We start from the raw sequence: 27,571 nt of genomic DNA on the forward strand, positions 1-27,571 counted from the left end.
TAGTGAGGTGCCATTTCAACAGCCAGTAGAATGGTAATGATAAAAAACAAAACTGGGAAATCATACAAGTTGGCAAGGACATAACAAAAGAAGAACCTCTGCACATCAGTGATGGGCATGGAAAATGTCAGCGTTATCACAAGTCTTCAATAAGTTCAACAGAACATCACCATACGACCCAGAAACTCCTGGCCCTTAGTAACTAAAACTTGGCACCCAGATCCACATCTTTGCATGTACACAGCAGCATTGACCCCAAAAGATGGGGACAGCCCACCTTCCTACAGACGGATCAGCAGACAAACAAATGTGAGATATCAACACAAAGTATCGCTGTTCTGCCACCAAAGGGAACAAGGCACAGACTGAGTATCCCAGACCTGCAAATCTGAAATGTTGCAAAATCCCAAAGTGTGAGCAGCCATATGAGGCTCCATGTGGAAAATCCTATACTTGACTTCATGGGACAGGTTGTAGTTAAAAAGGAACATACACTAAAATTATTGTATAGGATCACCTTCAGGCTATAAGAAGCAAAAAATTTCATGTTTAGACATGGGTTTCATCCTGGAAACAAATCACCCCGATTCTGAAAAACTCCAAAAACAATTCTGGTCCCAAACTTTTCCAGTAAGGGGCAATCTGTTCTGGCTCACGCTACAACATGAATGAACTTCAAAACACACTACACTAAGTAAAAGAAGCCAGATGCAAGAAGTCACATACATGATCCAATTTATACGATGTGCTCAAAATAGTGAGAAGCACAGTACCAAGACTGGTGGTCACCCCGGGGCTGGGGGAGGGGTGGCTGGAGGATTGTCTGCTGTCAAGGTTTAGTTTTCTTCTTGAGGTGACAAACACGTTTTGGAACTCAGGGCTGCTGTACAATTTTTAATATTACATTAAGAGTCATGGAATTATTCACTTTAAAAAAGTTAATACTTGGGAATTTCACTTCAAAATTTTTATTTTTATTTTTAAAAAATCAAAGTTAAGCAACAATGTACCCATCGCAAGCTCAAATAATCCTCAACCCTGCACTAGAAAACTTAAATTTAGTGAAAAAAAAATTCAATGAATAATGGAACAACAAAAATTCGGAGCACATGAACACTGGTCTTTGAAACAAGCTGTCTTTCAGAAATTTCTAAGACCCAGATTGCAAAGGGAATCCCCCAGCAGTGACAGGCACAGCGATGTAACAGAGCCGGTGCATCCTCGCATGGCCTGGGAAGCCAGGGAATAACCCACAGCAATAAGCCCTGTGGCTGACGTCTAATTAGTTACTTAGACATTCTTACGATACGCTTTTCTTTTATTCTGGGGACTGAACCCAGGATGTTCACAGCTGACCTTGAATTCACCTTGTAGCCCAGATTGGCCTCAAATGTGCAGTGACCTTTAACCTCCATGTCTGAGGGTGGGATCGCAGATGTGTGCCACCACATTCATCTCCCCAATCTTTTTAAATTTGAATACAGGTTCTTGCTAAATTGTCCAGGCGAACTTGAACTTGCCATTCTCCTGTGTCTGCTTCCCTCAGTGCTAGGACTGCAAGCATGTGCCAGAATGCTGGATGGAAAGCAGAAGGGGTGGGAGCACAAGGGGCCAGCTGCTCCCAGTAGTCCTTGCAGAAAGGGCCAGGCACTCCTAAAGGCTTCACTTCAACACTGCTGCACATGAAGTCTCACGGGGAGGGGAGGAGTGAGATGTGAGATGGAGACAGGGCTAGCGGGCTAAATCACAGGCTGTAACTGTCAATCACAAAGACCCAGACCCAGAGGGAGACTGAACAATTGAATCTCCCCTCGCAGCCACAGCCAGGCTGCGTGGGCAGCGCAGGAAGGTCAGAAGAGGCGACGGCCGCCGACTCCACTGCTGCTATCCTCGTTCTGCGGTGACCCATCCTCCTTGCGGGACATATCTCTTCTTATTCTTTTCTTCATTTATACTCTTTAATTTTCCCCTTTTGTTCCTTTCCTTTCAATACAAGTTGTGTTTTATCTATTTTCCAGCTGTCCAGCCAATTCTCTGGGCAGGACAGAAAGAGCCTGGAATCTTCAGATCCCGTGCCGTCCAGTGACAGGGGAAGGGGAACGACATCTACACCATAGCACAAGGAAGAATTACATTCTTGTGTGATCCCTTCAAGCACATTTACAGTCTCCTTTCACACCTCAGTCTTTGCTCAGTTTAGAGCACACCAGGCATGACTCTCAGGTAACCCCAGTAATCGCAACCATGGCACTACAGACAGGAACAGTGGGTGCCGGACCAAAAACGCCTGGGTCCCCAATCTCCTCCTCCAGAAAGTAAGCGGCATCACCTGTTTAACAGGCTGGGTTCCAACTAAATGAGACAACTATGCACTATGTCCTACACAAGACTCTCAGGGGAGGCGGTCAGATACAGCCTCCCCTCCACTGTTTTGTCTTTCAGAGTAATTTTCTGCCCCCACAAGGGTATAATAAATATCACAGGGAAATCAATTTGTCACTATTCTTTTAAAATCATTAACACTCAGATTTGATTAAGGCTAAAATTAGATTTTAGGACTATTTGTGGATTGACTTGCCAACTCTCAGTCTAGTCCCATGTCATATCTAAAAAGCTTGGGCACCGTGGGTCCTTCGGGAAGGACTGGCTGGACAGGTCAGTCCCAGCAACCCCGTTGGTCACCAAACAACAGATGACAGACAGGCCCCCCCGACTCACTCATAGATGAAGGGCCTCAGAGTGTTCTGCTAAGGAATTTAAGATGTTCCATCCATGTAGAAGGCAGAAAAAAATTCTAAAATAAAGATTCTGAATGGCCCGTGGTCAACAACAGGGTGAATATTTAAATAAATTACAATTATAGGTAACTATTTGCAAACAAGTACATGTATAGAATACGATTTACTTCTAAAATATATAAATGGACACATTACATGAAAAAGATGGTACGTCCTCTGTCCACAAGTGTAACTGTGTGCACAGTATGAATGCAAATGGATAAATATGAGACAATATTGAAACATCAAAATACAGCCTTGCCAGGGAGATGGCTCAGCGGCATAAGAGCCTCCTGGCAAGCACAAGGTCCCGAGTACATTCCTCAGTACCAAAAACAAAAGTAATTGCAAGGTTTTCTCTTCATTTTTCTCATATTACATGTTATATTTTCCACTATGGAGTAAAGCTGTCTAGCGATCAGCTTGTGTCTGTATTTCAGAGATGTCAATAATCTAATTCCAGCAAGGTTACACAAGTTATTTTTTCTAGCTTTGTCAATGTGCACAGTGACACTGAAAGAAGTAATTGTTCCAAGTTTTATCCTAGATAAGGATAACTTGTCACAATGCTATTTAAGAGAAGATAACCTTTATCAATGTGGAACAAACGTCAAGACAAACATCAAAGAAATTATAGAAGGCTATTTTTCTTCAATTCTTAATTTGATTTAGTTCTTTTCTTGGTTTCATCTGCTGGTGACAGGCATGCATGGAACCCTTGATATTGTTTTTTTTGGTGGGAGGGGCAGAACCAGGGATTGAACTCAGGCCCTTCCACTTGCCAGGGAGCACTTATTCTACTAAGCCATTTCCCCGCCCCCTTCCTTGATTTTGTTTTGCAAATTTAATGGAAGATGGGTTAGGGAAATTGGAAGACATGGGAAACAAATATATATGGGTACTGGAGATTGAATCTGGGACCTTGCACTTGCCAGGCAGGTGCTTATGCCATATAGATAATCCAAAAAGCATACTAAATAATATTTAAGGAATTTTTTTAAAACTTCCATTTTATAATGGCTTTGTAGAATTACTAAAACATTACTTATGGGAGGCTGAGGCAGGAGGATTGCAAGCTCAAGGTCAACCTGGGCAACTTAGTGAGATGCCATCTCAAAATTTTAAAAAGGGCTAGGTCTGCACCTCAGTATCCCCCAGTTAAATACCCAGACCATAAGTAAAACAAAATGACTATATTAAATATTTTAAGAAATTTTTCTAATATAGAAAATAATAAAGAAGGAAATACAACTTACCCATGATCCATTAATTCAGATAAAACATCCATGTCTGATGTACTTTTACGAGTTTCTCTCCATACAAACATTTAATGAAATATTAAGATGTACATACATGGCCTGCAAATAACATGACCTTAAAACTCCACATTTGGAATCCAGTAGAAGGTGGTCTGGGGCAGTAAGAGTAGTGGACAGCACCGGGAGGCATTCTTTGGGGTTTAAGTCTACCATGAAGTAGTAGAAGTCTCGTCAGATTTTGTTGGAAGAGAAATCAGATTTGGAAACTCTTGAGCAGTTAACATTCAGATTTCCAAAGCCAGAAATCTCAATTATAGAATTTTCCAATAGCCCACAGAGCAGAGAAGGCTGAGCTTAGAATGCCTTGTATTCCATACGTGGGAGAAAGAATGGGCCAAGGTGAGAGCCAAGGGCATCCCCAGAAGGAGGACGCTGCCCTGGGAAAGACACTGTGAAAGAAAGAGTCCAACTGGGACAGATAGGGTGGCTGAGGGTCGGGGGTGCACAGTTCCACTGGCAACTGACCCAGCAACATCAAATCAGGCCCGACTGGACCAGGAGAACAGGCTGGAAGAGGCCAAGAGACTGCCCTGCCCCATGAGGGGGACCCTTTCTCCAGAAATAAAGAGGGTACTTTATCTTTGTAACACGATTTGTGTGGTGAATAAATTTGTAACTTTCTAAAGTAAACATGCTGCCCTTGTTTACTTCATTTTAATGTGTTTTCAATTGGAATCATGATACACATTTTCATTACTGATTTGTTTCCCTTAAAATAATCCAACTCCTTTGCCACACCACGATCTGAAAGGCCAATGTGTCCTTTAATGTAGCTGCTCCTTATGCTGAGTGGAAACTGGTGTGACTAGGTAAACAATTACTAAGGCAATGATTACTAAGATAAACATTACAGACGATCAATAAGCTTGTGACATTTTTCAATCTCACAACTAATTACAGAAATGCAAATTAGAAGAACCATTAGATGCTTCTTCACCTCCCTCGCAAGTTAGCCAAAGTTTGCAGCACGATGAGGTTGGCAAGGGTTCAATGAAAGTGAAAGTGAGCAGTCACATACACCACGGCCCAAGAGTATAAATTAGGAAGACTTTTTTCAGGCCATTTGATAATATGTTCCCAAAGTCTTTAAAAGACCACTCATGTGTGGCAATACTCGGGAACCCCTGATCATGTTCTCAACAAGGAATCGCTCTCTGAATAATAATTAAGAGCTGATCTACTGTCACACATATAAAACTTGCACATTTCTGTATCACTTATGTTAGATCCACCATCTGCTAATTACTTGATTCTGGTGGGCCAAAAGGGCAAAAGATTAAGAGGCCATCTGATGGGTACGGAGGATGTCCCCTTGCCAACTGCAGGCTGAAACCAAAAGCAATCTCCAGGGTCTGACCCCAAAGCCTGAATGTGACACCCACTGCCACCTGCTGACCCCTGAAATGAGCACATACACAGTCACCCATAGGATGCAACCTATATTACAACCTTTATGGGGCAAGAGGCTTAGGTCACTTGAGTCAGATTCCCCCAGGCAGGACCTAGAAGATCCACTGCACAGCTCGGAGGGCCAGGTGGCGCAGGGGACAGACGTGCTGGCTAGAAGCAGCACATTGCAGTGGCAGCCCCAGCCTGAGCCCAATGTTGGAGGATTCCTTATCTGGCTGGCATGAGGAACTGGGCAAGCCGGACTCCTAAGTGACTCATCAAAAGCAGACATGGACAGAGAAGGCCTGATTCCTGGCCACACGCAGCTTGACAATAATCATCATGGAGGGAAAATACCTGTGTGGCCCTTTTGCACAACATAACATTTTTATTTTTAAAGAAGAAGTATCATTTCTAATGCAAGAACAGTCAGCTCTGCAAATCTGGCTCTATGCTGGAGGACAGCTCTTGTCACTGAAAAGCATTATACAGCTTTTCAGACTGCAGAGGCTGGAGGATGCACATGGTCGCTTTTAGAGGAAGAATTAATGTGAGGGCTCGTTCTTAGGCCAAAACCTTGCATTTAGCGAAAGCCGAGCAGCTGCAGTATTGAATACACGTCTGAAGCTGAAGCAGACGAAGCCTGCAGACAGATCTATCAAGGAAGGATTAACAGGGAATGGAGGTGCAGATGCACTTACCCTGAGGTCCTGACCCTTCCTCACAGCTCGGCGCTGTTTTTGTAACATTCATGGCACGGTGAATTCAGTCTCCAGCCTAGAGACAGTTCACTCTACTCATCTCCTGATGTGCATTTATCTCGAAACCACCACCGCCAAGTGTAAACTTGAGTTCTTTAGGACTGTGTGCGAGTGCACACTGGGGCCCCTGCCCCGCTCCCAACAGGACCCCGTTCCAAGGTTGAGAATTATGTAAGAGTAACAGCTTTTGGTCTGGCACACCTGGGTCTGTTTTAAATTCTTAGCTCTCTGGAGTCCAGGGAATAATGGGAACCAACTTTGTCCCCAAGGACTCACATAATCCGGATCTCCTGAAAGAGAGGAAGCATGAATCCCCCTCACCGGACCCTCAAAGGCAGCAAAGATCAATTTAACCAAGTTCACCAGCTCACCAACTCCCCCCTATCTCTATTCACAATCCCCCCTATCTCTATTCATCAAGGGGGCAGAACACCTTCCTAACTCCTTCTGCCCTTTCACGTTCTGCCTCCTCCTGGCACTTACACCTCCTGTGAATTCCCAGCCCGCCCGCAGGACAAGCGGCTGTCATTCTCTCTCTGCCTAAAATAGCTGCAAACGGCAAACAGAGCAGGCCATGACAGCTTCCCTCAGCAACGCTGAAGTTCTCAGCACTGCAATCAAGCACCATTTGTATGACCCCTATCGCGTAAGTAATGTGTGTAGAATATTAAATACAGGGAGGATTTTTCCAAGATTTCTAAAATTAGATTTAACAATCAGCAATAAGTGTCTGATCATGGAGCAGCATACTTATACCAGGCTGCAATGCTTCGAGAATTTGGGGAGGAGGAGTCCTATGTGGAAATGACAGTAAGAAGCCCAAACTTAATATGGAATAGACAGCTACCTCCTCCCCCATTCCCTCCATTCTAGGAACTGAACCCAGGGCCTTTCCAGAGAGTTACATCCCCTTTCATTTTGACAGAGGGTCTCACTAACTTACTAAACTGCCCAGGCTGGGCTCAAATCTACCATCTTCCTTTCTCAGCTCCCCACAGAGCTGGGATTACGCCCTGTGCACCACACCCAGATGCATCCACCTCCTTGACACCAGAGTCACACATAAGACAATTTTCTCCTATGGTTTTCTTAAAAACTACCTCTGGTTTACAAAGTAGCATGGATGGATGACAACTCCAAGCTTCCCAAGTGAAAAGGCAGCTGTAATTAAATTCCTACTCCTGAGAAATAATGATGTAAAGAATACGATTCCATAGCAAAGAAAAACAGTATTTTCAAATACAGAGCTCAGAGAGACACGTATTTTGTCCCTCTCCTCTTGCATCGCTGTTTCTCAGCCTCAGTTCTACCCACATTTGGGGCCACATAACTTGCTGCTGCGGGGCATGGTCCTGCGTGGTGCAGGACCATTAGCACCACCCAAGGCCTTGACCCACTAGATGCCAACCAGCAGATGCTGTCAGTCATTGTCACAAGGCCTGGATCTGATGCCCATGGCTGTCCCTGGTGTCTCACAGCTGAGCACCTCCTGGTGTAGGAACACCATCCAATGAGCGCTCTCCCTCGCCCCAACCCAGGAGTGCCAAAAACGAAGTCACGCATGATCTTTTCAATCAGAGACTGACCCTCTTCCCCCAAACACTTCTTCCCTTTCTCATATCTTCTACACAGATCAGCAAACCTTACCGAGAACTTCAGGGCCAGAAGGAATCTCAAGTTAAGTGTGGAAAAGCAAGGGTAAGACACTAGAACTTAGACAGGACTCCTCTCTTTATTCTATGGTGCTTTAAAATCACTAATTCCTAGCAACATCTTCCTAGCATGATAGCCAGAGACTGGCTACAGACCAAGACCCTGGATACAACCATGTCCTGCAGACCACGGAACTGGTTCCCAGGGCTCAGGAGAGAAAAGGAAATTAAATCATTTAATCTGAATGTTCCCATTTCTCTAATCTACAGTTTTGGTGAACCCTGCAAAGATCACAGCTACTTTTCCACACAAAAGGGGGTTGTTCTGGCCTGCATCTAGATGTCCCACAAAGCCTCCTGTGGTCACAGGTAGGGCAGCTGGGATGGCTGGATCTAGAATGTGTGATGCTAGGATTGACTTATGGTGCCCTGCTGGGTTCAAGAGCACAAAGATTAAGGGTGCGAGTGCTACCCCCGCAAGTACCCTGGATAAGATACAAGGGCTACAAAGAGCTGCAGCTCTCCCTTGCTGGCTTCTGCTGTGCTGCCTTCTGCCTGCGTGTTTCTCCTCTGCGGTGCCTGCCGGTCTTCAACGCCACCCTGTGCTGGAGCTGGCGATAGTGGACCGAAGCCTCTACAACTTGAACTAAATAAACCTTTCCTCTAATTTTGGGCATTAGGTGTTCTATGTCAGCAGTGAGAAGAGTAACTTAGGCAAGGATACATTTAAAACTGCACACATGCACCATGTTCTACCAAGTGCATCAACCATATATATCTCTTATCATCTAAGAACACTGGTACAAGGTAGTCACTTTGTGTCAGTTCCATAACACGGTGTACAAGAAAGATCAACTGGGTTTGAATCCTGGCAGCACCCACGACCCTCCCAGTGACCCAGGCATCTTCCTGAGCGCCACGCCTTCTCTGTTAAGTGGGGGTGGGAACAATAAACACTATGCAAAACAGCAACAGCCCGGTGAGAACTCTCAGACTGAAATCTACATACACTGCGGTCTGCATCGCTAGCTAGAATCATAGCGATCACTTTTATTTGAATTATTCTCTCAGTCCATGCCCAAGAAGCTGTCTGTCAGGCTTTCTTAAAACATTTACCTTCCAATAAAGTCAGCTGTCCAACATGGCAGCCTCCGGAGCACACAGCACCTGAGCACATGAAACGCCGCTCGCCCCAATGAAGACGTATCCAGTATGTGTAAAATGAAAAGATTTAATATGAAAAGGAATGTAAAACGTTGTAACTTATAACATGAATTATATGTTGAAATTAAAATTATTCTGGATGAAGTTAAAATTAATTCAATTATTACTTTCAGCGTGACCAGTAGGAAGTTTTTAATTATATACATGTCTTGCACTGCACTTCCACTGGCCCGTGCTAACGCAACCCAGCCTCCTCCCAGCCCTAATGTCATACTTGGTTCAAATTAAGAAAACCTTTAAAGAGACTAGGCATCATTGCATATGCCTATAATCCCCACGCTTGGGAGGCTGAAAACAGGAGGATCGCTACAAGTCCAATCTGTATAATGAGACCCTGTAGACCCTGAACTAAATACATAAGAAAAAGAAAACCTTTAAAGAACTCTTGCCGGGGCTGGTGAGATGGCTCAGTAGTCTAAAGCACCTACTTAGAACAAGCTTAGCAAAGCACAGGGACCACAGTTCAATCCCCCAGCACCACATGCCAGCCAGCCCCGCCCCCCGGTGAGCTGAGCTCCCCCACACACAAATAAATAAAATTTTTTAAAAAAAGAACTCTTGTCTATTTCTTATTGTAGTTAATGGCAGAGAATAAGCTTAACCCCCTATACCACAAGTTTGTATATAAACCGCAAAAAACTGTCAGCAAAGCCAGATTACCAGCAAGGTTTTAGACCCAAGACTCTGAATCTGATCTCATGCGACTCTCCAATGCCTGCCAGGCACTTTCACCTGCCAGGTCTTATTTTCAAATAGGCCAAGAAACAGCCAAGGAATGGAAGAAAAGTCAGTGTCCTGGTTTGGACTCCAGCTTGCCCAGCTTCCCCACTTGACCTTGGGCAAGTTACTTCACCATGTATCACCTCTATCGCCTCATTTGTAAAATGATGCTCACAACAGGGCATTGCTTTTAGGAACACGGTGAAGATGAAGACATCACAGTACCGAGCACATACTGAGCACTCAGAAGACAACAGCTAAAACCTAATGTCCTTACACTGGAAAGAGAAGCGCTGAAGGAGCTCAGGCTATTTAGCTCAAATCACGTAAATCCTATGCACAGCACCAAAAACATCCAAGCAAAAGGAGTATCTTAACCATCACAGTAAGAACATTTATCACAGGACCTCTCTTCTAAAAGCTTTTAATGTATAGGTACAATGTTGCGCAGCAGGTATCCAGAAACTTCCTGGACTAACACAAGCGTTGCACCTACTGACTAACAAGCCCTGCCCCCTAAGGGTGGGTTGTTTTGTTTGTTTTAGGTGTTCATGCTAGAGACCCCTCAGGACCTCGCCAACACTGGTCACATGCGCTACCACTGAGCTGAACCTTCGGCTCCCCAAATTATGCTTCAATATCCTCTGCCTGGGTCCTGTTTGAGCAACCAAGGGGTGATAGGGCAAGCAGTTTTGGACACAGAGTGATTTAGGGACTGTGACTGCTAATCTTGATTGTCCATTTGACTGGATTAAGAGCTGACTCCAGGGAGCACTGCACTGTCAAGTGTCAACCCCATCCCAGGGTTACCCCACTGAGGAGTTCAGAGCTGAATGGGCTATAGGAAGCAGGTCCCTGGAGTGACTTGGAAGGAACTTCTCTCTGGTTCTTTCCCTCTTATTCTACCTCCTGGCTGCCTCGAGGTAAGCAGCTTCCACCCACTGAGCCTTTCCAGACATTTCTGTATTGGAGCCCATCTTGGACTTAAACTGGGAGCCAAGATACACTTTTCCTGCTCCATGTTGTGCATGTCACGTATGGGGGCCCAGCCACCAAAAGACCTTGTCCTACTTCTCGCCTTAACTTAAATCAGGTTGACTGCGTACACAACTGCGTGCTGTACCCTCTCATGGATAAACCACAGATGGGCTAAAAGGAGTCATTGTCCCACATTCCCACCAAGAGGGGACCTCATTATTATGTCCCATCAGTACATGAAGTGACAGTGAGTCATGACATGGAAGCAGCAACAACTACCTTCAGTATTTCAACAGTTATCTCTGTAATCAAGGGGATGATTCCAGCTCCCACAACATGACCACCGAAAATCTGGATGTTTAGGTCCCTCATATAACATGGCAGGGCATTTAGATAAGATTACCTACACCCTTCTCTAGATTACAGTCATCTGTAGAGTCCTTACAATACCTAGCATGGCAAAGTGCCATGTGAACAGTGTGATATATGGTATTGATTCATAACAACAGGGGCAAATGACTACATGTGTAAGAGAGGTGTAAATTTTAATATTTTCAATCTGTAGCTGTTTGACTCCCAGGATAAAAAAGCCATGGACAGAAAGGGCTGACTATACTGCACCGTCCTCTGGTCACACTCAGACACAGCTGAAATCTACCTCTGCTCCCAGAGAGCAAAAGTACTCGTGGTTACATTGCAGCAAGCTGCTAGCTCCACCACCCACACCAGCCTGCTACCAGGAAGCCATACCATGGAATGTGGCAGGTATGCCAGCCTCTATTGGGTCTGCTAGTAAAGAATTTCAACCCAAAGATTGCCAACTATGCTAAAATCTAATGAAGAGAAACCAGCCAAATAGCTCAGCGGATTAAAGTGCCTGCAAGAAGGCACAAGGGGTGGGGGGCTCCATTCCCTACCACCACACCGCTGGCCCCACCTCCGGGGCAAGCTGAGACTGCAATTGAGACTGGGCGTGGTGGTGCGTGCCTGTAATCCTAGCTCTTGGGAGGCTGTAAACAGGTGGATCACTAGGAGTCTGATCTAGTAGTGAGACCCTGAACACCCTGTAGATCCTTCCCTAAAATGCAAAAAAATTAAAATAAAATAAAATCCGATGAAGAAATGCTTTCTTTTCCATCATTCTAGCCACCCTCTCTCACTGATAACAAATGAGTAGGCAAAACCCCACAGCTTATAGAAATAAACATCACAAAATCACCTAGGGCTACAGCAAGGAAAAAGACTTAATGAACCTTATTTGGGGGTTAAGTTAAAATTCATAACCATACCATGAAATTCAATATGCTATAAAACTAATGGTAGACACTTAAATTTTATTTCAAAAAGAAAACCCTACTGATAACAGTGAAGGAGAGACAGAAGGAGTATAAGCCTATAATAAGAAATATGTTATCAGAATAATTCAGTTTTCCATGCCCTTTGGCTTTCTCTAAAATGTTTTTCTGAAGTAAGCCAAAAATAAGAGCTGCGTTTCAGGTTTTATTAATTTTCTTAGATTTTAATTTAGCTGTAAAATAATCCTTTATGGTCCCATCCACCCCCCCCCCAAAAAAAGTTAACCTTTTCAGTGGTCTTTTCTGTACAGATAAAGATAAGGCTGCTGAAATGGTAAGAGGCAGGCTGCCTCCAGCAAGGGCACGGAAGGCCTAGGGGCTGCTCAGCTGGCCTTCCAGGTCCCTGTGAAGAAGCAAGGGAGCACCTCTCTAGGGAACGAGATGGGATGCCTCTGTCCCTGGCCCTGGCTCTCTGCCTGTCTGTCTGTCTCCCAATAACCTTCTTCTCCCTCGCTCCCCTCTTAAAATGAAACTGGTCCACAGCTGGGCAGAGTGGTGCAGGCCACAGTGTTCCTCGGGCTGCTGCTTCTATTTTCCCAACTCCTACATTTACAAGATAGTGCTTTAAGAATGAATGATTTGGGGCCGGGGAAATGGCTCGGTGGAATAAGCACTTCCCTGTAAAGTGCAAGGGCCTGAGTTCAATCCCCAGTTCCACAAAAAAAAAAAAAAAAAACTGAAAAACAAATTGTTGGGGTCAGGGAGACGGCTCAGTGGAATAAGCACTTCCATGGCAAGCGCAAGGGCCTGAGTTCAATCCCTGGTTCAGCCAAAAAAAAAAAAAAAAAAGGTTTCTCCCACATCCTCCATCTATTTGTTTATGCAATTATTCCTATCATCATGATTCCTGCTTATTCACTTTTAGGAATTATAATCCAATCCTATTAATGCAAAAACTTTTAATCCTCATAATTCTTTTTTTTTGGTCTTTATTATTTTAATTTATTTTGAAGATAGTATAATAATCAATAAGACATTAGGAATGGTACACATTTAGAAGACCAAGATGAGAGGCATTCAAGCATGAGTTTTATATTACACATTGCTGTCTTCCACAATCCTCATAATTCTAATACTACTGGCATTGTACAGATTGGGAAATGAAGCAGAGATTTTTACACCCCTAAGGTCACTCAGTTGGTCAGTGGCTGAGATGCAAAGCCAGTCTGACAGACTTACAAGTTCCTAAGTAGCAAAGGATAGAGCCACAAAGGTAAATAAGGGGATATCATCAATTACTGAAGAGCAAAATGTGATCCCCCAACTCAGTAGGCCCATATTAGGATATAAAAAACCCAAATATATGAAGCTCTTTGTCTTAACTAGCAGAATTATTTTGAAGTTACTTGTTGTCTCCCCAGACAAGCACCATGAACGGCAGCATGCCCCAGCCCCACAGGAAACAGAACCCAACTGACCAAACATACCAGCAGCACTTCGCAAGGTACTGCCAACACCAATAAATGGCAACATTAGTGATCTCAAAGGAGCTTACAAAATTAAGCTACTTCAGGGGTTATTCAACTTTAACAAGTATTCACTTTCCAACTCCTAAATCTGCTTTCATCTGCAATTTATTGGGGCTGTTTAAATGACAGGGGCTCTAACTCTGCGTCTGCTCAGTAAGAATGATTCAGATTTTAATTTAAACACAAGCAATACTTTCTCCAAGGGAGTAACTCACTTTTGTGTACTCACAATCATGCCTGATTTCCCTTCTGGTTTTCAACATCACTGGCAAAATTCATAATTCATAATTATTATTTTACTGTAATAGGTGCTCAGCATTTGATGTGCCCTTCTCAGCTCCAAAGGTCTATCGCATGCTTGCACTTTAGTTGAATCGACATGAGACTGCAGTTTCTTTACAAATGAGCCACGCACATTATTTTGTACCAGGTGCTTCAGACTGCTCCCCTAGGACGAACTTTTACAACAGGATTTATTGCCTGCCAACACTGAACCGACGTCCTCTGTCCCCCAGAGCTCACAACCCTACCCTCGCACAAGGTCTTCGTGCTTGTTATCAATAATACAGTGCTTGATGCAGAAAACAACTTTTACTTTAAGTTGAAAGAAAACACTGAAGCCAGCAGTACACTGGCTCCTACTGAACACTCTCCCACTTTCTCACACATGTCCAGCCATGCATGCGGCCAGTCGTGTAACTGGAAGTGACTACTGAATGGATCTTCTCTCATGTGTATCCCACTAAGAAAATGAGCCTCCCTGCTCTCACAGCAGACATATAGCCAGGAACCCACCTAAATATCGAAGTGCGTTCAAACGGCCTGTGCCAAACAAGTTCCTGTGGCCCCAAGCGCCCAGACGCTACACACACTGCCTTGTCTAACGGACAGCAAGTGTCTTCCAGTAACAAAACTCTCTGTGAGGTCCTTAGGTTCAGACAGGCCCTCCCAGACCACCTGGGAGGTCACGATTGTGAGCAACGAACAGTTTCTGAGAAGGTGCGAAGCACAAGGCACTGTTCAAAGCAGCACGAGTACCTTCCTTGGTCAGTCCTCAAGTGGGCCAGGAGGGGGGCACACCTTATGACCCCAGTATTCTGAGCAGGAGGATGCTGAGTTTAAGGCCAGGCTGGGGAAATTAGCAATTTACCAAGACCCAGTCTCAATCTTTAATAAAGGGCCAAGCCTCTGGACTGCCTCAGTCCTGCAAACAAACAACTTGTGAAGTCCCTGACTCAGTGTCATACATCGACAGAGAGGTCAGGACTGAGTCTTGGCAGGCTGGGGCGGGCCTCGCATGCTCATGCCCTATTCACACCGCCATCGAATAACCCACGTCCCCTCCAAGACAGACGGGCCTCTGCCTCCATGTGGCAAGGACGCCAGCAGGACCCTCGCTGCTGCCCCCTCTGTCCTCCACACGCCCCAGCAGAGTCCGTTCCCACCCTCCAGGCTTTGCCAGGGTCACAGAGGTGTGGCTCGTAGGAACAACAACTGTCCACAGAAAGGTCATTTTCATGCAACCCCAACTCAGATGCTTCAAGGAAGCAAATGCTAGGTGGCCTTTCTTCACCACCTGCACCTTGCTTCTTGCAGCTGAGCCAAGCGGAGACTGCAAGGCCGCTCTTCTTCTAACACAGACTGACTAGGCGCCTGCTCCGCACCAGCACACAAAGCCAGTCTCTGCCTCCACCAGGCTGTGCATTCTGGAGGAGGAGAAAGGCCATGTGACAACTGCGCCAGGCAGGTGCTAACTGAACAATGAAACAAGGTGAGGATGGAGATGATGGGGGGGTGGGAGAAGGAAGCACCAGGAAGCCTGCTGGTGGGAACCTAGAAAGCGACGTGTGCGGGCGGTGTGAGCAGTGAGGTCTGAAGTTCCTCAGTGACTGGCTCACACAGAGCCTGAAGGCCACGGACAGTGGATTTTAGTGTAGGGACAGTGGAAACCCACAGACGCTTAACAGCTCCACAACCCGACAGAACCACCGAACAATTCATACTGGACGAATGCAGGGTGCGGCCGGCAGCAGAAGTGGGTGGGAACAAGAGAAAGGTGAAATGACTGATGTGCAAGACTACCAATGGTGGGGGAAGTGGGAGACACGGTTGGGCCACATTTGGAAGCAAACTCCTCCAGGAAATTAGGAGCCATCGAGGAGGATCACAGAAGAAATCGAAAAATTATTTCAGAGTTGGAAAATAAGCATCACAATCCAGATGTTGGGCTACGATGTAATGACGCGCATGCCACTTCTTTCTTGGCATAAAAAATAATACAGGCCGGGGGTGTGGTTTAGATGGCATGAAGAATACACTATGGCTCACATTTTTATCCTGATTTTATTAACTGAGTGACTATCTTGAACCCAAGTGTCACCCAAGATTGGTCACCTGACACCAGGTGTTACACTAAGGAGAGAAAGTACATGCTCCCTTGTACTTTGCTGAAACTAGAATCACTCCATTCTTCTCTTGCCACTCCCCCACCCCAGGATTGTCAGGAGACAGGAGAGATGAGGAAGGGAAGGGAGGAAGAGGGCAGACACCTGGCAGGAGGCCGCTCCATCCCAGCCAGGGTGACAGGAGAAGAGCCAGCAGCCGGGGAAGGCTCAGGGGACACCCCCAGATCTTATCAGGTGTCACATTTGGAGACTTTGGTGCCAGAACGCAGCCAGTTGCCTTAACAACAGTATCTCTATCCAAGGTGATAAATTACCCTGCTGTCTAACAAATTCAGTTCATTTCTTAAACAATCACTGTTCTGGAAATAATATGAGAACAAGCAAATACCAACCAGTGGACAGTGGGGGCAAATCAATCACGAGATCTGCTCCAAAACCTACAGCTGGGAAAGTGCTGGAGACTGCAGCTGGGGACAAGGAAGGAGGATTCATAAGACAGACGAAGTACTTCAAACTTCAAATTAAACATTAAAAGGAGTAATAGGAAAACATTTCAAAATTCTGCATCTCTTTCTCATCATTATAATTCACTACATTATTCTCATTTCCTCCTCATTTTACCCTACTTTGTAGAAACCAACATTTATTAATAATATGATTTATGTTCATGCCTGTTCCGCTAGGTTTTAAGCTGCTTAACTTCAAAGGCTTTTTCTCCAGAACTGGAATGCCACCAGGAACATTATGGACTTGCAAACACATTTATCAAATGAATAAATTATTTTCTCTCCTACAGTTCTAAAAGCTATTAGTCAAGTAATACATAAACACATAACACACATATGTATCCCATGCCTAATAAAGGTGGAAGTATTTTCCAGCAAAAATAGAAGAATTATCACAACTACCACTACTACTGAAAATAATTTTTCTACCTTTTTGGAAGGGAAAGGGCGCTGGGAGTGGCTAAGATCAAGAAGGGGTTTTTGTTTTATTTTTGTTCTGTTTTGAGTCAGGGTCTCACTAGGCAGTTCAGCCTGACTTTGGACTCACTATGTAGCCAGGCTGGCCTCAAACTCCCAGCAGTGTTCCTGCCTCTTCCTCCTGTGTGCTGGCCACACCGGTGACTGTGATCAAGAAGGGAGGGAACTGAGGCCCTTATTTTCATACCCAACATTCACAGCAAGCTTTCAGTGCTGCCCCTCACGGACACAGGCCTGCAGCTGCTGTCCAAGCAGCGCCTCCTACAGTGCGCTGACCCCTATCCGGGCTGTAGCAAGCCCCTGTGAAAATACCCACTTTGGGGTTCCTCTAAAAATAAAATAATTTGGACATAATCATTAGAAGAAAACTGTTAAAAAACAAAAATGAAGAGATAAAATGATCATTCCTTGCAACCAGAATTAGACAGCTGGAACAACCCCCCCCAAAAAAAAAAAAAATAAAGAGAAAAACAAAAACAGTATGAAAATTTATTTAAGATTTGTGGAAATAAATTTAACTCATAGAAAATAATAGCCTCCTAGTTTTCAAGTCACCCAATTAAGTAGAAAATATAATGAAACAGTCTCATTTTCCTTTTCTTGAGACAGGGTCTCACAACGTAGTGCAGGTTGGCCTTGAACTCGCTTCTGTAGTCCAGGCTGGCCTCAAATGCACAGCAACCCTCCTGCCTCAGCCTCCTAAGTGCTGGGACTGTAGGCATGTGCCACCACCAGCCAGCAAAAGTTTCATTTTCAAAAACAAAACAAAACAAAACAAAACAAAAAAAAGAAAAGAAATAAAATACCTAACAATTAAAGAAACATGTAGGTTCCATAAGCTTTCAAATGCTCTTTCGGGACACAAAAGAACACCCAGGCTGAGCGATGTCTACACTTTCATTTTAGATGTCAGTTCTTCACTAATGCAATCCTATAAAATGCCAACAGGATTACTGTGGCTCCTCTGCTTGTAAGAACTAAACAAACAACAGTAAAGTTCTCATGGAGAAACCCCTGCCCAAGCATGGCGGGAGAACAGAAAGACTCAGGTCCATCCGGTGTGCTGGCCTTGCCAGAGAGCTTAAGTGACAGCATTGGAAACGCTGCCTTTGCAGTCCACGAACAGAACAAATCAATAAGGAAGAACAGCCAAGACAGACAGAAGCTGAACACTCAGTATACAACTTAGAGCACTGCCCCAGCTGGATCTGGAAGGTCCCCCCAAGGGCCATGGCAGAAGGACTGGTCTCCAGGATGGCCTACTGGAGGGCTGCAAGTGTTAAGAAGTGGGGCCTCGTAGTGGCAGGGTTTAGGGGTTATATATTTACATAAATATATAAATTTACTAAAATTGGTGATGGAGGATCAGTGAGATAGCTCAGCAGACTAAACTCCTGCTTAGGCAAGTGCAAGGACCGGGGTTCAATCTCCCCACACCACATGCTGTGCCAGCCCCACCCCCTGGCATACTGAGCCGGCCACCAAGACCTGGCATGGTGGGGCACACTTGTAATCCCAGTGCTGGGGAGGCTGAAAGCAGGAGGATCACTACGAGTCTGAGCTGCGTAGTGAGGCCCTGTACCAAATACATAAATTTAAAAACTAATAATAAAATAAAATTGGTGGTGGGAGTGTACAGCTCAGTGTAGCATGTATACGTAGAATACACAAAGTCCTGGGTCTCCAGCACCAGGAAGAAAAAGAGAAATCACTAAAATTCATTGAAATGTAAACTTAAAGGAGTGAATCATATGCTATGTAATATTTCTCAACACATTTTTAAAAAGGAAATCAGAAAGTATTTGAAAACATGGTTGATTTTCAAAATCTTAGTCCCAGAAATGAAAAGAACTTTTATAATATGAAAGTCCACATCTCTAAAGAAAACACTGGCAATCTGACAACGGAAGGCATAATGTGTCTGGATAAGTCTCCACACAGTGGCCCACGACATCAAATTCCAGTTCCTGAATCACCTCCATCAATATATCCCAAACATAGAGTTTTACACCACTGTCATACCTCAGAAGTTGGTTTACAACTGTTTTAGAACCTCGCATGAAAAAGGCGTGTACTTAGGAAATATGACCACTCTGACTTATGCACCCACAGGTTAGCAAATGCTCCATGAGATGCTTTACTGTGGAACTTTCCTGCCATTGAGAAAGCCTGCCCTCTTCTCATCTCCTGCATGTGAAGCTGATGGACGTCCACTCCAGAGGCGTGCTAGAACAGCTACACAACAAGAAAAAGGAAGAACAGCATATCAAAGAGACAGCTAATTTTATGTTAAAGATAAAAATCTGCACTAAAATAATGCAACTTTTCTGTCTTCCAAAATGTGGGGCACAAGTTTTTATGAATCTTATTTCATCCCTACTAAAGCGCCAGTATGTACCATATACTATCAGTTTAATATTGAAATATTTCCAATATAAGGAATAAGAAATACATAAGGAATCACTCTGAAAATAACAACCTCTTTCACACACCTACTTTGACATTTTATCCTGGCACTGGAGAGAATATCATCAAAGAATGAAAGTAGCTAGAGCGAAGAATAATCTTCCGAAAGAAATTCTATGTCTTCTTCACTGTGACATCAAGTTCAGTTTTAAAGACACCATGCTGGTGATCCAGCCTGACACTTTCATTTCACAGGTGGGGACAAAGGCCATGTGGCTGCCCAAGAATCTCTCTGCAGCTCGCTGTCTCACAGGCGGCCCAGCCCCATACAAGGGTCTCTACCCGGCCTTGTGGCCTACACAATTACTCATTTATTAGCTCTTGCACATGCAGGGTTTTTCTTCCCTTTAAATTGGCATGTACAATGAGGTGTTTAATATAAATCAAGGCTACACAAATTAACACTGGTGTCGCCTTTAACAGCAGCTACAACCTGGAAATTGCACATAATAAAGAAGCTGTGGCCTTTCCATGAGCATTCTTCTGGCCCTGTAACTACCTAAAAACGGAATGGAAAATGGAACAAGGGAGGGGACCAGGAGCCAGTCCATGTGGCTTTGTGTGTGCCTGCTTAGGAGAGAGGGCTCCAGGGTGAGACCTCATAGGCTCCCAGGACAGCTGGCTCCTTCGGGCAAGAGCCTGAGCAGATGCATTGGGCCTTATCTGCCTACATCCTTATTGGCTAAATGGGAATGAAATTTACTTGAGAACATAGGGAGTTGTTGTTACAGTTTATGTCTAGATGTCCCCCAAAGCCTCATGCAGGCTTAGGCTTTTTCAGAGGTGGCTATTCTAGAGTGTGTGATGCTGGGATTAAGGATGTATGATTGCTAAATTAGTTCACTGGTCAGTTTGTCATGGTCCTAATCCTAGCAGTGTAGCTACAACATAGAAGGTACAGAAAGATGCTGTTAAAGGCTCCTGTTGCTTCTGTTATCTTCACCCACCATGAACTGTTGCCCTCTGCCACACCACCATGCCTTGCAGTTAATTGATTAAGGGCAGAAACCTTACAAACTGTGAGTTAAATAAACCCTTCCTCCTTTCCCTTTGGCTATTGGATATTTTGTCTCAGCAATGGGAGAGAAGCAACTAAGAATTTGGTACCAGAAAAATGGAGTCAATGTTCTAACTATACCTGATTGTGTAGTTGAGAAGCCAAATGATTCAAAGATACAAGCTGAAAAAGCAGAGTTGGAACCCTGAGGCTGTCCTCTATGGGAGATTGTGTTTAGAGCTCAGAAGACCAGACCTAATAGAAATCCTGCCAGTAAAGACCAGCATCCGAAGATTTCTGGTAAGAAGAAGGACTTTATTAGTTGTTGGACTCCAGATGATGTGTGTTATGCCTTGGGAAAAAGCTTGCCTACATTTTGCTCATGTCCACAGACTTTGTCTAAAACTAAGACTAAGGGCGGAGGATTAATCATGCAGAAAAAATTGCAAGGCAGTCTAATGCTGAGGCTATGGCACAGCTACTGTTGGGAGCTTTTAGCCAGGTCTATGTTGGGAACCAAGAACAAAGAACTCAACGGAATGACTTAAAACATTTTCAATTTGGCCAGAAAGGAAACACCATAAAATTGTAGACTGCAAAGATAGAGCAGAGGACATCTTGATTGCTGAGAAAACTAGAGAATATGGCTAAGGGCATCACAAGATTCAGCAGGAGTCCATTCTTTGCAGCCTCAATACTGCAAAAGTGGAAGACGGCTTTGAAAAGACAGCCCAGAGCACTGGGTTCAGGAAGGCTGGAAGTCTAGGGAAGTTGTTCCTTGGGATTTGGTTCATTGGCACTAGGCCCCTAGAGCCAAGAGAAAAAGCTTGGCTGCTGCTCTGGCTGACGGCACATCCTAGTGTCAGTCACACAGTGCTGGTTTCAGGTGCATGCAGAAGGCAAAGGTTGCAGGGTCAGGAAGGCTTCAAGGCCTAGAAGGCCAGGCAATGTGCCCAAATGGGCAGTGCATGAAGATGTGACAGCAGAGACCCCAGAAGGTCAGAGAAGCTAGGAACATGAATCATCTGAAGCAAACTGCAAGGGGGAGCAGAGCCAGCCCAAGAGAGAGGCCATGGGAGCTCCAGGCAACATCAGAGTAGAGCTACCCAAGCCCTCTGGAGTCCACATCTTGCCATAGATTCCCATAGCTCGTATCTTGCCACAGATGCAGCACATAAACTACAGGACTTAGTGTTTTCCCTGATGGATTTAGGGATCACTGTGGTCCCATTCCTTTGTAACCCCCTTATTTGTACCTTTTGGAGTGGTAGTATTTATCTTGTGCCATTGTATGTTAGAAGTAGTTAACTTTCTTTTTTATATAAGGGCTTACAGCTAAGAGTTTCCTAAAATCTCAGACTTTGGACTCGGGGCTGCTAAGCAATGCTGAAAATGTTAGGACTTTGGCAACTCTTAGAGATGGACCCAATTCATCCTGCATGAAGGGATGTGTATGAGTCTTTGGGGAGATAGGGGTAGAATGTTGTGGCTTACGTCTAGCTGTCCTCCCAAAGCCTCATGAAGTTGTGGGGGTGGCCATTTCAGAGGTGGCTGAATCTAGATTATACGATGTGTGGTTAGTAAATCAGTCCACTGATTGGCCTGGCATAGTTCTGGCTAAGCTGAAGCATGTGAGTGCTACACCCACCCTAGTGCAGGAGGCCTGTATATGATATAAGGGACAGAACGAGTCGTGTCTCTCTCCCTTTGTTTGCTTTTGCTATCTTCTCCATCATGAACAGCTGCCCCTCTGCCACGCCAGTCTGCCTTATAATGAGCCCATTATGGCCTGAAACCTCTACAAACCATGAGCTAAATAAACCTTTCCTTCCTTAACTTGTGGTGTTGGGTACATTGTCTCAGCAACAAGAACAGTTAACTAAGATACTTAGGAAGACAAATCATCATTCAAAAAGTTGGAGCTTTCTCCAGGTATACATTCATACGTACAAGGAGTCTACTGTCCACACCACAAATTGTGACAAAGCAAGGATGCACTGACATATGCTCTGGGCTGTCACCATGCAAGGCTTAAATAAGCCTGAGCCAGTCTCTGTATAGCCTGGTTCTGTCGGTCAACCTAGCCTCAAAGCCCCTTATATCTCAACATTAGAGCTGTGATAAGGCTCCCCAAGGGCAGCGCAGATTTTTCCCCCCTCTATCTGATAAACTAGAGAGTCAGGAGAACCAGGAACCCCAGAGGGAAGGCTGCCCAGCTGTAGTTCAATCCAGTCTTTCTGTGTTGAAAAATAAAACCCAAGAGCCTGATGCACATGGAATGGTACTTTGTACTAAATTGTGAACACAAGACAAAAGCTAGAAGACCAATCTTTAATCCTGTGGCATAAAAAAACAAAACAAAAAAAACTTCAAATAGGTCTCTACTGAGTCAAATGGTTTCTTCCCCAAACTTCAAGGCTTTGAGAACCTCAGCATGAGATTTTATTTGGGAAGAACATCTTGGAAGTATATTAAAATGAATGCACTTTTACAGGGTTAGACTGGATATGAGTGAGTCCTAAATCCAGTAACTGACAGCTTTATGAGAAAGGCTCCAAGCCAGGTGTGGAGTGTAAGCCTGTAACCTAGCACTCTGGAAGGCTGAGCCAGGAGAATCACCAATTTGGATCCCACCCTGGGCACTTAGTGAGACCTTGCCTCAAAAAGAAGAAAAAAAAAAATGACAAAGGGCTGGGGATATAGCTCTCACAACACCACAGGTTCAACCCCCACTACAAGCAATCAGTTAATCAATGAGAAAGCCAAGAAACAAAGGGGCCAGGAACTGGAGCGAGCCATCTCGGAAGCTAAGGCGCATACCCTCTCAGACTTGGGGGAGGGCAAGTTTGGTGCCCACATTGGTTTCAGTTTTCTAGGCTCCAGAATTGTGAGAGAATAAATCTCTGGTTTTAAGCCACCCAATCATGGCTCTTTGTGTGACAGACCCAGAAAACTCATACGGTCCAAACCCTGTAAGCAAAGATCAGGGAAGGGGCCTGGGACTGTTCAGGCCATCTGAATACTCAGAAGACGCAAAATGGCTGAGTAGGGCAATAGAAGACGGCCCTGATTTCTCTGTTCTTCCTGTGATGTGTAGGTCTTGGTCCCCTTCCACTGAATCTGGGCAGGTTCTCGAACTTCCATAAGCTATAAAACATGGCACAGGTAACTGGTAGTTTCCAGTCCTAGGTTTCAAGGAACCAGCAATTTGCACTCTCTGTGCCCAGAACAGTTGTTCCTGGAGTCCAGAGCTGTTGTGTAAGAAAGCCAAGGCCACCATACCCACTGGGGGGCCCTGAGCCACGCCCATGAATCCCACAGAAGCCCCAGACATCATAGAGAGAGACAACCAAACTGAAGTTAAGAAAATGATGTCATTTTAAGATTTCAAGTTTAGGGACAGTTTCTTATGTAGCAATAGGTAACCAGGATAGCTTATGATGCTCAACTTCTAATCCAAAAGCAGAAATTTAAATGGAAGCAGTAGAGCAAATTCAGATCAAAGCAATAGGAAATGATACTGTCCTGGGCGGGGCGGTGCAGAGGTGGTCGGCTCTGGAAGCTATTGTATTTAGCCTTCAACTGAACTGTGCTGGGCTTCTAATCAGAGAAAGAGCAACCACCACAGGGGAGCTCAACTCAAAGCAGAACAAAGATGACTGCGTATTAAATGGAAAAGAATCTGCTGTATGCTGCAGTGCTACAAAGAGCACTGGTGGAAAACAACGGCCCCTGCAGACTTCAACTCATAATAAGGGTTGGGTATGGAGGGTGGCTGGGGACTGAGGGTGGTTGTAGGGACCACAGGATGAACTCGGCCAGCTTCTTTCCTTGTCCAGCTGGCATCTAACACGTGTTGCTGTCTCCAGGTGTCAGAGGGCGGCTCACAGTAAGGCTCTTCATCCTTAATTGCTACAGGAGGCAGAACAGCCTTTTGTGTAACAGAACTGTCATATGAAATGACTCCCTGCCTAGCTTCCTTGTAAAGAGAAAAGCCTCTAAGACGCCAGCCATGTATTTGCTGTGAGCTAGGGAGGGACAAGACTGGCAGATGTTCATTAATATTCCAATCATAAAGTGAAAGTTTCAAAGGTGCAGATTCAGCTGACCCTCGATGCTGCATTGGGGTGATACTTCCAAAGGTCCTGGAGACTTGCGGAGCCCTCTACATGGAAGACAGCTGGTGCCCACACTGCTCGCTGGAGAATGCCTACTGCTGCTAACTCCCCCAGCACCATATTCCAGGTATGCTGGCTTAACCAGCCACCCAGATGATTAAGTTCTTGGGCAAGCATCAGGCTGCATGTGCCTCATCTCCCACATCAGAGACCAGCTCGAGATCTCCCACGAGCATGAAATAACCAAGTGTGATCTAACGGGTGACCACTAGGCTCCCACAGCTATCCAGAAACAAGCTCAGGAGACTTTAGGGACATCTGTGCTCACAGTGAGACTACAGGACCGTCTAGGATGTTCATGATGGTTGGTTTTGTGTCAGCTTGGCTTGGCCATAGCACCCAATTACTTGGTCACACATTATTTTAGAGGCTCCTTTGGTAGTGTTTTGAGGATGATGTTACTATTTAACTCAGCAGACTCTAAACACTAACCTCCTCCAAGCGGGAGGAAAGACTGTCAGCAGATAGCTGCAGAGCCAAACTGCACCATTACCTGGCTCTGCCTGCAGGCCCCGGCCCACTGGCTTAGATTCCAAGTTGGGGGCTTGCCAGACTCATCAATTTCTTAAAATTAATCCATCTATATCTGCACACACCCTGTTGGCTTCATCCCTAACACACTGCCACAGCAACTCTCACAGCCTCAAGCCACCTTTATAAGACATTAATCCATGACTCAGTTGCTCATACTCTTGGTGGCAATTCACTTCTCTGCCAACTTCTTTTCTACCTCTTGGCCTCTGCTCGCTTCCTGTTCAAATTCCAACACACATAGTTAATCTCATTCTAAACTAATGGTCTCCTTGAAGCCACCTCTAGTCTATTGGCCTGAGGACCTCTGGTCAGAGTGGTGGCATCACAAGGAATTAAACTCAATAAACTGGTCACACTGAAACCTCCTCCTCCTTTTCTAATCGCTGTTGGCCAGGGTAGGAGGTGCTCAGAGACTTCTGAGATGTTGCTGGTGTCCCTGGAAGGTCCTCACAGCATCAGTAAGGTGCATCCTGCAGACACTAGACTGGCTGATTACCAGGATACCTGTACCTTGCCAAATGCACAGCTGCTGAGATTAAAGGATCTTTCAAGGAAGAGCAGACAGGGTACAAGACAAGCAGAGTGGCTCCCCAGATGAACTGAACCCTTGCTAGAGCTTGGGAAGTAGCTCCTCAAAAGAGGTGGTGCTCACAAGGAGGAAAACCATGTTGGATGCTACTCCTAGGGTACTTCTTCCCGACCACCAACCTAGCTTGACAAATCTGGTCAACTCTTGCGAGAGAGCAACTTGTCATACATGGGAATCCCTGGTCATTTGTATCTACTTTGTGCTACCTCTACAGGCCGCTTTGAATTCTTTCTTTTTCATATATATATTTTATTTATTTATTTGGTGCAGGGTCTCACTGCACAGCTTGGACTCATAATGATCCTCCCATCTCAGCCTCCCTGGTGCTAGGATTACAGGATTGTGTCACCAGGCCCAGTTTCAGTGGCCGGCTCGGCATATGGTGCCACGGATCGAACCTGAGTCTTTGTGCTTGCCAAGCAGGTGCTTAGACTGCCAAGCTATCTCCCCAGCCCCCACTTTGACTCCCATAGTTCAAGCAAACTCAAATGTTCAGTGCGTCCACTTTTCATAGAAGAAATGTGACAGACCTCATCCAAAGATTAAATCTCAGGTTACTGCTCTCTCACATAAAACTGCTGTGTTCTGGTGACTCACTCCAGTAAACTGCTCAAGTCCTCACTCCAGTGGGCCATAACCCGGGGCCATGGGGAAGCCAGGGTACAGAAATCAGAAGAGTCTCCATATCTCCAGGATTGGAAAGACACCCATGGTCATGAGCTACTTCTTCCTCAACCCCACACAAACAGGAACTGGCACCTCATACGTGACATCTGGCATCTGGTATTTGCATGGGGTATGGAGTTAAATGCCTATGGCAAGAATCAAGTCCTTGGTACACTCCTGGCCTCTCATTGTGGTCTCTTTTACCTTATCAACTTGGTAGAACTTTTGCTTTCAGTTAACTCAAACACAAATCTAGACATTTCAAGAAGGTATACTGTGGACGTAGAGTTCATAACTAACTGACTTTAAGTGAAAGAGGTTACCCAGACAGTCCAGATGAGCCAGATTCAACAAAAAGGCCTTGTGTGCAGAGCTGATGCTTCTCTGAAGATACCTGGCCTGCAGTCACTTCCACATCTACTCAACCCATCTGTGACAGCCTCACCATTGGGTAGGCCAGGCACCTCACAGAGGTATACTTCTCTGTGTTTAACCTCTTCATGCCTCAGTTTCCCACCTGCAAAGCAAGAACGAGAGGATCCTATCTCATGGGTTGATTTGAGGACAACAAATCATAACCCCAACAAGTAAGAATTATTACTGTTCATGTAATAGAAGCTATTACAGCTATTATTACCTGTGCCTTTGAGAAAGGAGTTTTCATAGCAATGGCAACAAAATATGTTTGTTAAAGACATAGGTGGGCATAAAGCATACCCAGCACTAGTAGAAATACCATGGCATGCCTAGGGGGCAGTAGAAGGCAGCTATTTTAAGTATATGATATAGTTAGGCACAAGCCTCCCATTGCTTATGATTTGGGGCCACAGTCTAATAAGCCTCAAGGAAAGAAGGCTTTTATCCAACTCTGTGGAGTAGTGTTCCCCAGTGGCTATAATCTCCTTTTTATGGGAAATCACTCATTGACTCAACATTTTATTGACCACTGAGGATATACCAGTGGCTGGAAATAAACAGGTTAATCAACGACAAAAGAAAACCTTGGTCTGACTCTTGTCCCTTCACCTAAACAAGTGAACAAATACAAATACCTACCTTCAAAATGTAATAAAGAAGCTAGGGAAAGAATAAACAAGACCAAAGAGCAA

The 27,571-nt window shown here is 44.9% G+C and overlaps 1 protein-coding gene and 1 long non-coding RNA gene across 5 annotated transcripts in view; one reads left to right on the forward strand and one right to left on the reverse strand.

The window, feature by feature from the left end:
• Window positions 1–27,571, reverse strand: part of Osbpl10 (oxysterol binding protein like 10) — a 314,690-nt gene that overhangs the window by 97,047 nt on the left and 190,072 nt on the right. The window lies entirely within an intron of this gene.
• Window positions 6,818–19,196, forward strand: LOC111817494. Its single transcript, XR_002821674.1, has 3 exons — window positions 6,818–6,892; window positions 13,537–13,619; window positions 19,145–19,196. It is a non-coding gene; the product is annotated as an uncharacterized LOC111817494 (long non-coding RNA).

Source organism: Octodon degus, unplaced genomic scaffold (genome assembly GCF_000260255.1).
Source record: "Octodon degus isolate 3935 unplaced genomic scaffold, OctDeg1.0 scaffold00059, whole genome shotgun sequence".
NCBI classification, from domain to species: domain Eukaryota; kingdom Metazoa; phylum Chordata; class Mammalia; order Rodentia; family Octodontidae; genus Octodon; species Octodon degus.